Genomic DNA, 12,920 nt, shown 5'->3' with positions numbered 1-12,920 from the left:
TTTTTTGGGGGGGGGGAGTGTTACCAGCAACCAGCATTTCTGGAAGACAGGCTACACATTTAAATAAGTCCATAAATCAATTCATAAATTATTGTAGCTGTGGTGCAAGTTTGCCCTAAAAGTTGCATAGGCCCCTTCCACCATCACCATGTTGGATAGGACATAATATCTGGAGGCTGTCACCACCACCCCAGCTGTATGATTTCTGACATTACCCAAAACACCCCTGTGTAATCTTGTTATTCTTTATAATATGTACAGCTCAGAACTGGGGTTTTAAAAATGGGTCTTCCATATAATTCCCCCTCATTTCTGCTGCCCCACTGATCTATGTACCTGAATACTCCGCTCCTAACATAACCCAATAAGGAGCATGTAGTGGTGCAATACAATTATTTATTCAAAACAGAAATAATAAGGGTTTTATAATTACTCAGTGTACAAACAGCTGACAATGCACTTAAGAGCTACCCTGAAGAAGCTTTTGGAGCATAAAGATACAGAGCAAAAGCAGGTACGACGAAATTCCCTTTGCCAAGCTGAAGACACGTTACATGGGATTATAGCTCTAGTAGACTCTGCCAGGCAGAGGATCTCCAGACTGGCGCAAGCGTGCATGAGAGATGAGAAGGCTGAACCACAGACTAAATGGAAGAAGAAAGCGAAACTTGGCTATGTGGAAGAACGAGAGGCAAGGAACATCCAGAGTACTGTGCTCTGACATGACGTGCAGATGATGATGAAGAAGAGTTTGGATTTGATATCCCGCTTTATCACTACCCGAAGGAGTCTCAAAGCGGCTAACATTCTCCTTTCCCTTCCTCCCTCACAACAGGTGAGTGAGGCTGAGAGACTTCAGAGAAGTGTGACTAGCCCAAGGTCACCCAGCAGCTGCATGTGGAGGAGCGGAGACACGAACCCAGTTCACCAGATTATGAGTCTACCACTCTTAACTATTACACCACACTGGCTCTCCAAGAGAAGGTAGATGCAAAGGCAGATGCAGAGGAACTGCTGATCTCATTTGATGCCCCTGATATCAGCCTTATGGAAGTGCTTGGTGGAAGCCAGAAAGGAGGATCAACATGAGGCGTGAAGGCCGCTCCCTGCAAGGCCCTTTCCACTTGGCCTAGGGGGTGAGACCCACACTCACCAGCCCTACAAAAGAAGCAAGAATGATCCAATTTAAGAAACTACCCCTCTTGCCACACGTACCAGCAACTCTCACACCAACTCACACCCACTCCCAAACTCCACTATCAACCACTCCAAACTGAATTCTGCCAACTGTCTCCAGCATCATTCAAACAGCCCTTTCAAATTCTCATCCAATCGTCACTCACTACCAACATTCCAAGCTCCCTCCCTCTCCCTCCCCCACATTTACCTTAATTCCTCTATTATAGTTACCTATATATAATTGCCCTCTGATATGCCTACAGTATGCACATAAACAGCAGAACAGTACAGTCCGCTTCAGATTCTATGTCCCAAAATGGCAGCAGTTGGAGGACTGTGAAATTCTATAGGTAAGGCAAAAGGCATAAGCCCCCTCCACCATGCTGGTCCCATTCATGGCAGTAATGGCTTGAAGGAGGCTGGTGCCACGTAGGCTTTTAGGAAGAGTTGTTGCTCAGCAGTGCAGCCTCTGCTTGGTGTGCAGAAAACCCCAGCTTCAGTCCTTAGCATCTCTATGGAGAACTGGAAAAGACTCTTTGTCTGAAACCCTGGAGAGGCTCAGCTAGTCAGCATGGGCAGTCCTGAACTCGATGAACCAGTGTTCTGGCTTGGTATAAGACAACTTCCTATGGTCTGGAAGAATTTCAGCATTGCTCCTGATAATGCCCATTTTTGGGTTCTTATGCCAAATGACCTGTAGAATTTGATAACTGGAGAAACTTGAGGGGAAGCTGGCACAAACACAAAAATGGCGGCATGAGGGGGGGTTAATCAGCATTTCACTTTCTTCCACCTCCACTTTCTCCCTCGCCGCATGCCCATACTAAATAGCTGAAGACAGTATTTCAGAAACAATCTCTCTGCCCACTGTAGTGCTGGGACCCTCAGAACAGCTGAGGAGATCACCCCTTTTTAGAGAAAGAAAAGGCATGTGTCAAGCTGCCTCACCCACAGAGCCTTCGGGCAAAACACATCATTCTTTTGGCGCTGTCAGGGACTGAATAAATCACAGATAACTGGGTTAAAATGTCAGCACCCAATGGGATTGAAATAAATCTGCTACCTTTCTGCATTCAAGGGAGATGCTAAACGGCAGTGCCACCAGCACCTCATCCATTCGGCAGGGCAAATTAAATATCTTAACGAGCATGAATATATATACATTTTATTCCCTTGCAATAAGTCCATGCTGGATCTCAAGGTGGCCGAGGTTAAAGACGTGTGAATGTGAATGATGGCGTTAAAAGGTTTTCAGACTCTGTTTATTAATAGCTCTCACCCTTTCACCCCAGCGGCATCCATCACAGCTTGGTTAAAATACCATCTCCCTTCATCAATCACTGGGATTCTTCCCTGCCCAGATGAAGATGGAGGGATGAGGGAACAGAATATCTATCAACTATTTGTACAGTTGCAAGGGCGCTTTGTAACCGTAATACCAAAACAGAATCTTGTAGGATCAAGATGGGGAGTTTGGGGTATTTTTTGTGGGATGTATTATTACTAGAGCAGTCAAGTACAACATTTTCTGGTTGCCTAGAATGGACACACAGGGGAATGTGGCTCCAGACAGAGGGGACTTCCTGTCATACCTGCTCTGGAGCTTTCTCCCCCTGTGTGTGACCAGGTAGATGGGCATGACCCTAGCTGACCATATAAAAGGGCTGGCCACGCAACACTTACTCTCTTACTCTTTCCCTTGAACTCTCCTGGCTCTTAGCCAGCTCATGGCTCAACCGTCACATAAGATGGAGCCCACAAGCAGAAAGTCTGAGATGTAGCTCAGACTTCTTTTGACTGTAACCACAGGATAAAGCCTGCCTTCAGATTACTGCTGTGAACTGAATGTGAGTAAAACTTTATTCTTACTTTTAATGAAGACTGTGTTGTGTTTTTATTATTTTAAGAGGGAAATAAAGGGGAAACTTACCAGGAACAATCCAGACTGGGCAAGCCAGACAGGATTGCTTAATTAAAGGATTCTAATGAATCATCTATTTGCTTCCAATAAGTTGCAAAGGGAATGTGCTGTGCTGTTTACTCACTAGCGTGAGTGAGGAGGGATAATATCAAAACAGTATATCCTCTCCTACTTTCCTTAACATTCCCACATTATTATTACCGTATTAAATCTCCTGACAGGGAGAAGACATCACTGGGTGGCTTTTAGATGTCCCAAAGGCCTTCATGAAGCCGTTGATCATCAAGGACAACCTTCCCTCACACAAAATGTAAACTTCTTGAAGGAACTGATAGCTTTTTCTTTTTGTCTTCTGTTTTAATTTAGCTTGTCTCTCTGTAAACTGTTTGACGTTGGTAATGAAAAATGGAAATGGCAAATGGCCTCAAACTATCAGGAGTATATCCACTAAATGCAGCTGTAAGAAACAGACTTAACTGCCACTTACTTTGATGTTCTGCACTGTTCTCATTCCTGGATGTGTAGGGATAAATATGTTACAGTCATTTTTAGCTTGTATTAAGTAACATTTCCCACCCTTCATCCAAAATATCTGAATTTACTTGAGGAAGATTTTTTTCCCCAAAAAAGGGAAGTTTGCCGTGAGAGTAAGAGGAAGATCACAAACAGCAGAATGCATGAATAACATTACTTGGCAAAGGCATCATTTAGAAATGGTTGTGACTGAATTGTGGGGGTTAACAGTAAGTGTGCAAGAGCTTTGAGAAACAAATCACCTGTTAATCACAGACATTCCATGGCAGACAAATGAGTGTGGAATTGATTCCCTGTAGACAGAAAAAACCCACCTGACATTCTGCCTTCCAACATTTTACAGATAAAAATAAAGATATTGTAACCTTTATTCTGTTTTCAAGGACTTTGCAAGCACCATCCAACCAACTATGGCACACTGTGGAAGGATTCACCACCTGCTACACCGACTTCTTTAAGGTGGCTGTGGCATTTGCCCATTCTTTTGAAAATGTCTGTACAGTGGGAGAGAAAGAGTTAATAGGTAGACCAATAGAAAAGCCAGAGGCGGAGCCTACCTGTTTATAAAAGGGCTTAGCCCGAGGTTGGTTTTAGTTAGTTGCTTGGTTGGGAAAGGTAGTTGGGAAAGCTGTTGGCAGACAGTTGGAAATAGACAGTTAGCGCAGTTGGTTCTTGTGTGAGGGGAGGTAGAAGAGTTAGAGACAGGATAAAATAAGACTAAGAAGGTAAAGAGTAACAACATTTTGAATGCAGTTAAAGTTTATTTGTGTTTGCAATAAACTACACTCTTCTTTGTTAACTTAAGAATCTGACTGAGACTAAGTGAATTACCAGAGAGGACCTGGTTGGTGGCAGCAGATTAGTGGTGTATGGGTCAATAGTCCGTGAGACGACTGGGGGCTCCGTACGAACGCCACAGGGGCCATGGCTTAGTGATAGAGCAGTTGACTTGAAGGCATGCAGAGAGTTAAAGAAAAGGATTGGGTGCCCACTGATGGATGCATTGCACTGTCCAAAACTCTGAAGATCTGTTGCCAGTCAGAGCAGACAGCCCTAGGCTTGATGGACAAATGGTGAGACCTAGTTTATACAGTAACACAGTTTCTTATTTCTGTTTACTCCATAGCTGCTTGTTGTTGTCCTCCATCGATTTAAAGAGGCTGGTTGTTCTTTGGAGAAATATGCATCATAAAAGCACAACTCACCTCCAATAAATTATCAACAATTTAAAAATTTGTTTCTGTGGCTACAGTGTGTGAAATGGAGGGAGGAGGGAGGGAGGAACCACAAGGAATGACAATATCAGGTCACTCTGCTATGCCTTTCCCTTGGAAGGCCAGATGATAGAGATCCTCACGGATTACCAACAACTAATAACAATTCTATTCTCCCAGCCTCTTGGAGCAAAAATATTAACCATTATTTGGTTGTGTTATTCTCATGATGTTGCACTATTGCTTGTTTTTCTTTTTTATTAATTAAGCTGGCCAATATATTAATGCATTTTCTGCATTGTTCGAAGCCTCCCCGGGATCCCCGTTGATGTAGCAAAGGACAGTCTACAAACTGGAGAATTGAATAAAATAAAATAAAATAAATGAGCACTGGGCAGAATATTCCCTCCTCTTCTTTTGTAGGACTATTTGCCCCCAATGAGAGTAAAATATTTGGTTACTTTGGAGCAGGGGAGATGCAAAATGGTAAGTCCTTTCATGAAGGGCATCCTGCCTTTACATATTTTATTTTTTTTTTAGATTTTAAAACATTTGAGACAATCTCTCTTATTTCTCAGTTCAACTAGATTCCAATCAAGAAGAAGAAGAAGAGTTTGGATTTGATATCCCGCTTTATCACTACCCTAAGGAATCTCAAAGCGGCTAACAATCTCCTTTCCCTTCTCCATCCCCTCTTACTCTATACTATTTGCACCTGCATTTAATATCAGGATGGCAATTCATCTCTTCACGGCACTCTGATTTTATTCCATTTTTTAACAACTTCCCATAGAAGTATCTCATCCTTGTGTTCCCAGTTCAGCAGTATTTTACAAGTATCAGATTTAACAACCATGATTCATCTTGGGAGAATCAGTGAGATTTCTTGCTGCCTTAGAATCAGACACCTTGGTGTCTTCAGACCCCCCAAAGTAGTCACTTTGCCCTGTCTCATTCATTCCCCCCGTGTTGCACATTGTAGATCAATAATACTGAATGATGGGGCAGTTCCAGCTGACCCTCATTATATGGGGTATCACCAGGGCCACAATACCTCAAGGACCGGGTCTCCTCATATGAAGTGACCAGGAACCTGCATTCATCATCTGAGGCCCTTCTTTGTGTGTCTCCTCCAGAGGTCTAGAGGGTGGCAACATTAGAACGGGCTTTTCTGCAGTTGCTCCCCATTTTTGGAATGCTCTCCTCAAGGAAGCTTGCCTGGCACCTTTCTTACATATCTTTAGGCTATGTGTTTGTGTGAGGTGAGTTATTAGAACATTTTTATGATGTATTTTGTGTTCTTGTTTTGTATTTTTGTGTTGTGAATCACTCTGAGATCTTTGCAGTGCTTTTTTTTCTTCTTAAAAAAATGTTTAGGGGTACTCTCATTTTGACTCAAGAAAATCACCATTTTATAGTTCAAATCAGGAAAAATAAATACAGTAAATGGACAAAAGGACAAAGAACATGCATTATACCAGGAAAGGAAATGAAGCCGCCATCGGAGGTGGTAACAATGAAACTGACCAATCACCATGCTAGATTCCAACTCCTACTTCACATATTAAATGTTTGCTTCCGTCTGAGACTCAGGAAACATCGTGACAGGAAATGAGGCCGCCATTGGGGTTACCAACGGAACTGACGATTCACCATGTTAGAGAAGAAACTTTTTTTTAAAAAAATAGTTTCTTCTCCCGTTAGATTCACAAAATGTTTAGGGGTATGCATACCCCTGTGTACCCCCAGAAAAAAATTACTGGATCTTTGGATAAAGGGCAGTATACAAATTTAGTAAATAAACAAACCAACAACAACAATACAGGGGGCAACCATTTGAAGTGTGTCCAATTGAAGCACAATTGCCAATATGTGGGTCCTTTTGGACCCAGAAGAGGGCAGAATGGAATGGGGCAGAGCAGGGTGCCCTTAAGTGCACTCTGGTGATGCGCAAAATGGTCACCGCCTATAATAATAATCAGAATGAGAAGAACATGCCATGACAGCAGGCAGTCATTCCAGTTCATAGTACACCATTTCTCTGTTTACTGGAGAGCACACACAACCCCATGCAAACAGGAGGAACCTTCTTTAGCAAAACATAATTAGAAGCTTTCCAACCACACATGCAATTACATGCTCTATGGTTCCCTTTATTAAAGGTTTCCTTTGTCTGGATATGTGCCAAATTAGTTGCATGTGTGAATGTTTTCGCTGCACCGTAACCCTCAGCTATTTCGTACAGCGGGAACGCTGCATTGCATTAACCTCACAATTAACCCTTATTATTTGCAGGTGGATCAGCATTTCTCTCTGAGCAAGGACACTCCAGCTGCCCGGCCAGAGGCCTCCACTGCAGCTCCAAGAGGAAGATACGCCACATCTGCTTTTCGTTTGCAGTGCGGCTGCCTTAGGAGGGTTGTATAACGGAGGGAGACTGTGGAGTGAACATCAGCGGAGCGGTCGAAAGCTTTAGGAGCATCAACATGAAATCTGCTGCCAAATCTCTCTTAACTGGAACAGGATTGGTAACAGTTTTCAGGCCAAGATACAGACCTCATTTATGAACATTGTGGGATGGCGGCCGGGGCACAGAGGGGGGTGGGTGGGCGGGATCTGTGAATGCCTTGGTCCAAATCTATGCAAGAGGTTAGAATAATACAAGACACAAATATTCCAGAATGTCTCATCGCCATTAAGCTTTGCTATCCGAAAAGAAGCTGTCCATTTCACATTATTTTACAGGATAGGAAAAACAGACTTCAGGCTTCAAGATAAACATACATAAGAGTACTGGAAAGGAAAAAGAGTGTGAAGCTTATTAAAGCAAAGCAAAAGAAAAAAAAGTGACATAATGTTATTAGTAGTAGTAAAAGGGAAACGGTCATCTGGAAGCTATTTTAACAGCTCTATTTATTTAGGTCCAAGGTAATAAAAAGGTTGTCAGAAATGGCTTCCTTGCAACAAGCCAAACAGAATTTACTCTAAATAAAATAATAAAATAATAGGGTAAAACTTCAATTGTATATCTAAACTGTCTGCAGCAAGGCTTCCAAATTCTCTATCTCAGAGTAGTAGTTACTCTTTCAGCGCTCCCTTCACCCATACCCTCCAACATATGTCAGATGAAACTCAGTATGCTTGTTTTGTGTTCTTATATGTAAAAACAACTTACTGAGGTGCAGTGGACAGCAAGCAATGGCAACAATAGTCTCTTGCGTCCAGAAACATTAGCTTCAGAATGGAGTCTCCCTCACCCTACATGCAGTTTTACTTTTAGCTGTCTTTCAGCTGGGAATGGAGGAGAAATCCACTCTGGATTGCATTTCCATATGAACCTACTAATTTCGACGTCCCAAAACAATACATGAACCAAAACACAGCTATCCTTTGAGATTTGCACTCCTCTGAGTTTTGTGATGCCGTCTGCCAACCAAAACCCAATGTGTACAAAAATAAGTATTAAGGGGGTGTATTTAAAAATGAATATATTTAATGAAATACAATAATGTATCATACTAAAGGAATACTTTGCACATATGTGAATATCAGGCAAAATTGCATATTCAAAGATGTATACCAAGGGGGGTGGTGCACTTCACAAGCTGATGCTGAAAGGTGGCAAATTGAATTTAAGACTGTAAAATTAGAAAACAAAATTGATAGATTAATCCATCCCGAAATGTATGTCGCAACTTTCTCCTTGCCTGGTGAGTATATGGGTGTAGACTTGTGCTAAGCCCATTGAAGGAAAGAGATATTGGGAGCCCTAAACAACTGTAGTTGGTAGACCAAACAAGCAGGACGAAAAAGTTCCTAGCTGCAGCTGCTACCCAGAAAACTAGGGTCAAGTCCAGGAAGGGGAAGACTCAGTGCAGAAAAGCCCAGGTTCAATGCCCATGTGGGAATTGGAATGTCTGTTGTCCAAAACCGTGGAGCAGTGGCGTAGCGTGGGGGGTGCAGGAGGGGTCGGCCGCACCGGGCGCAACATCTGGGGGTTAGGGTTAGGGGGCGCAAATCCACGGGTTAGGGGGCGCAAATTACTTGCCTTGCCCTGGGTGCTGACAACCCACGCTACGCCACTGCCCTGGAGAGTCACTGCCCAGCAGTATAGACAACAGATGTGGAAACTGTGGCCCTCCAGATGCTGTTCAATGTTAACTCCCACCAGCCTCCACTATTGGCCATGTCTAACATGTGAAGAGCTCCCCATCCTTTGTGTGTCTAGATCATGGGTAGGCAAATTAAGGCCTGGGGGCTGGATTCGGCCCCATTGCCTTCTAAATCTGGCCTGCAGACGGTCCGGGAATCAGCATGTTTTTGCATGAGTAGAATGTGTCCTTTTATTTAAAATGCATCTCTGGTTTATTTGTGGGACATAGGAATTCGTTCATTCGCCCCCCACACAAAAAATCCCTGATCTAGATGGACCAATGGTCTGTGGCAGTGGTTTTCAACCAGTGTGCTATGGCACCCAGGGGTGCCTTGAATGATGGTCAGGGGTGCCACGGGCAACACTGGCCTCTGTCCCTCTTTCCTTCCTTCCCTCCCTTCCTCTGATGCCCTCTCATGTCTTGGCCTCCCAAAGGCTCGCACAGCTGTTGGTTGCCGCAGCCTTGTCTACAAGCTCCCCAGGCAAATGGTGCCTCTGGGGCTTCCCAGGGGCTTCCCAGGTCCCTGTGGGGCAGTGTGAGGAAGCACCTATCTTTGGTTTAGTGGGAGGGGAAGGTCAGAGACCAGGGGTGGCAGCAGAGGCTGCCCAGAGGACTCCCAAGGAGAGGGGAGAAGAGAGGAGGATGAGGGAACACTCCACAAGGGAGGGTGTTCGAAAAATGGTGAGAGGCTGCCAACTCTGCTGTGACATAACTTGGCTCCTGAGCTGCACAGGGGTGCCACAGAAAGAACGCAGTTGGTCAAGGGAGCCGTGGACTCAAAAAGGTTGGAAACCTCTGGTCTGTGGTATAAGGCAGCTTCAAGTGTTCCTATCTCCTTTCCCAGGTGTACTTCATTTCCTCCAACATTTCTCCAAGAAAAATAGGGATGTCCTATTCAATAATAATAAGAATAAAATAATACAGTGGTACCTCGGGTTAAGAACTTAATTCGTTCCGGAGGTCTGTTCTTAACATAAAACTGTTCTTAACCTGAAGCACCACTTTAGTTAATGGGGCCTCTTGTTGCCGCTGCACTGCCGGAGCACAATTTCTGTTCTCATCCTGAAGCAAAGTTCTTAACCCGAGGTACTATTTCTGGGTTAGCAGAGTCTGTAACCTGAAACATTTGTAACCTGAAGCGTATGTAACCTGAGGTACCACTGTAATAATAATAATATCTGGTATCTTCTAAAGCTTGTATATAGTTACTTATCTCCTTGGCTTGGGAATCACATAATGCCATAACCTCTTAACATTTCTCCAATGAAAATAGGGACGTCCTAAGGAAAAGAGGGACATTCTGGGATCAAATCAGAAACCGGGACAGCTTCTGTAAATCCAGAGCTATCCCTGGAAAACAAGGAGACTTAGAGGGTCTGGTATTTGTTTTACCTCTTCTTGATGATTTCCCAGCATTGAAAAGATTTTCTCTCTCTCTCTTTTTCTGGTACCAGCAGGGTTTTCAAGTGTTCAGTTAAAATTTCCTAGCTCCCCCATTCGTTGATTTTTATATGTGCTTATATGTGATTGTCATAATTTTTACTGTTTCAGCATTTTATTTTATTTTAAAAAAGAAAAAACAATTCTAGCCGCCCTGAGAGTTTCAAACGGAAATGGAAAGGCAGCATACAATTCCTTGGGTCAATCAATCAATGTCTTTGGGGACACCTACAGTATAAATATAACACATGAATATCTGTGTTCAATAGACACTAGAGGGCACTCGTAATACCTATTGTATATGATGAATGGATGAGATTCAGCCTGGCCTTCTGCAATAATAGAATATTACCTGACAAGTCAACTCTATTTTATTGTAATTCTTTAAAAAATAAAAAAGTTGAAATTCCTTATTATAGTTTGAATGATGAAAAGTCTGCTATATATTGCTTACAGTGGCAATGTAATTTAAATAAAACACATACGGTATGCTTGTGGATATTTGATAAATTCAATTCAGTTTGCATTTCAGGGCAAATTTATCAAATGCACACTTTCCAACAATTCATGAACTGAAAAACAGCCATCCTGAAAAGATACACCCTTTCCAAAATTTGTAATGCAACTAAACCAATGTTTACAAAAATGCATTATGTTAGGGCATATGGCATGCAAAACATGTACATTAGTTAAAACTGCGTTCAAAAATGTGTTTATTAGGAGAAACTTTCACTAAAATGCAATTTATTCTCACAAGGTTAAAAAATAAATTACTAATTGCTGGGAAAATGTGGGGGAATTGAATTTAAGATCAGAAAAATGACAAAATGAGAGAACCAAAATTAACAAATCCTTCCAACGCCACACTGTGTCTTTGCTAAATGGCATGCCTAGTTTCTTCACTAGTAGGATTTTCCCTGCCTTGTAGTTATTTATAATGGAGGCAATCCACCAGGAAGTTTTCCTATGAAGGTTCACTTAAACAATTGGAAAGTGTAACATTTAGGGAGGAAAAAAATATTGATTGATTGCATTTATATTCCAAGGAGCTCAAGAAGCAGCACGTGGTTCTCTCCCTCCTCAATCTTCGTGATGACTATGTGAGGGAGGTGGGTCTGTGAGGAAGGGACTGGCCCAAGGTCACCCAGTTAGCTTCATGGTCAAATGGGAATTTAAACCCCGGTGCCCTAGGTCCTAATCTGACACTCTAACCACAACATCACATTTTGATAATTTGGCAGGGGGATTGCTTTGGGGATACAATCCTGTGCAGAGGATCTAATGGCTGAGAGGCTAAGCAGTCTCTCCCAAGCTTTGGTCCCTGGATGTTGCAGAACTGCAACTCCCATCATCTTGGTCATCATTGGTCAATCTGGCTGAAGTGATGGGAGCTGAAGTCCAATAACATCTGGAGACACACAACTGGGGGGGACGACTGGGTTGTAGGATTTGGTGGAAGTCCTGTTACGCCAGCAGAACACAAGGCACACCGCCGCAGCAATATATACACCACTAGCAGAACACACTAAATAATGCCAGCACAGCACCAGCAATAATATGGCAATAGCAACAGACAAGAACCAGCAACTGAAACTAGTAGTTCAGAAATGTCACAGCCTGCTTGAGCATAAAGTATAGTTTATGGCCTGGCATTTCAGACATTGCCACTACCAAAGTGTGGTGACTGAGACTGTATTACAGGGCAATTTATGCTCTTCCAGTCTATGTTTACCAAAGCACAAACCTCTTTTAAATCACTGGAGCACAGACTTGCAGGATAAACCAAGACAGCATATAACAGGTGGTCAAGAGCAGTTGTGGGGCAGGAGGCATTATTTGTGAAGCAACCCTTTCTCTAAGCACAAGGTTTGTTGCATGCATCTCCTCAGATTCATCTACAAAAAGTTGGAAGGCATGACTAGCTGCCTTTTGATTTCTGGGCCCCAATTCAAGGTACTTACATTAGAGTTGAAAGCCCTAGACAACTTAGGTCCCAAATATCTGAAAGGTCCACTCCTTCCCTACAAAACCTCTCAGTTGTCAAGATCAACAGAGGAGGCCCTGCTGGTAGTTCCACCACAAGTTCAGTGGTGGTAGCCAGGGAAAGGGCATTCTCTGGGACAGCCCCACAGATGTGGAATTCCCTCACCACAGGAGTGCATCTGGCCCCTTCCTAATATAACTCTCACTCACCAATCAACTGACACTCTCTGTCTCTTACCAAACTCCCTTTCAAACTCTTATCCAATCATTATTCATTTCCAGCCTTCCAAGCACACACACTCTCCTAACAAAAAACAACAACCCTTACTTCACATATTATATTTACCTACACACCTACCACATTTTGCACCTCAGTTACTTTATTATTACATATGCACACAATATTATTTACATAAACACCCGGTCACCACAGCGGCCACCCAACAGAAGCATGGTAAGTTACATTTGGGCATCCATTTTGTCAGAAACTTCAAA

General features: G+C 42.9%; 3 long non-coding RNA genes across 8 annotated transcripts; 1 reads left to right on the top strand and 2 right to left on the bottom strand.

Annotated features, from left to right (window-relative positions):
• Positions 1 to 379: 379 nt before the first annotated feature.
• LOC308569765 lies at positions 380 to 1,245 on the bottom strand. Its single transcript, XR_014000826.1, has 2 exons — positions 1,154 to 1,245; positions 380 to 644 (listed from the first exon to the last, which is right to left on the bottom strand). It is a non-coding gene; the product is annotated as an uncharacterized lncRNA (long non-coding RNA).
• On the top strand, positions 641 to 7,435 carry LOC308569738. Of its 6 annotated transcripts, none has more exons than XR_014000775.1 (7): positions 1,424 to 1,529; positions 2,900 to 3,026; positions 3,322 to 3,410; positions 4,018 to 4,093; positions 5,272 to 5,334; positions 5,427 to 6,110; positions 7,144 to 7,435. It is a non-coding gene; the product is annotated as an uncharacterized lncRNA (long non-coding RNA). The 6 variants fall into 6 exon arrangements; XR_014000778.1 differs by having other exon boundaries at positions 4,018 to 4,707; XR_014000774.1 differs by lacking the exon at positions 5,427 to 6,110 and having other exon boundaries at positions 641 to 1,529.
• Positions 1,548 to 4,021, bottom strand: LOC308569760. The gene is made up of 3 exons (XR_014000820.1): positions 3,877 to 4,021; positions 3,588 to 3,613; positions 1,548 to 1,910 (listed from the first exon to the last, which is right to left on the bottom strand). It is a non-coding gene; the product is annotated as an uncharacterized lncRNA (long non-coding RNA).
• Positions 7,436 to 12,920: the final 5,485 nt, after the last annotated feature.

This window comes from Podarcis bocagei (genome assembly GCF_964188305.1).
Source record: "Podarcis bocagei genome assembly, chromosome: 12".
Taxonomy (NCBI): domain Eukaryota; kingdom Metazoa; phylum Chordata; class Lepidosauria; order Squamata; family Lacertidae; genus Podarcis; species Podarcis bocagei.
The sequence above is the reverse complement of the archived record's forward strand: the minus strand, read 5'-3'. Positions and strand labels throughout refer to the sequence as shown.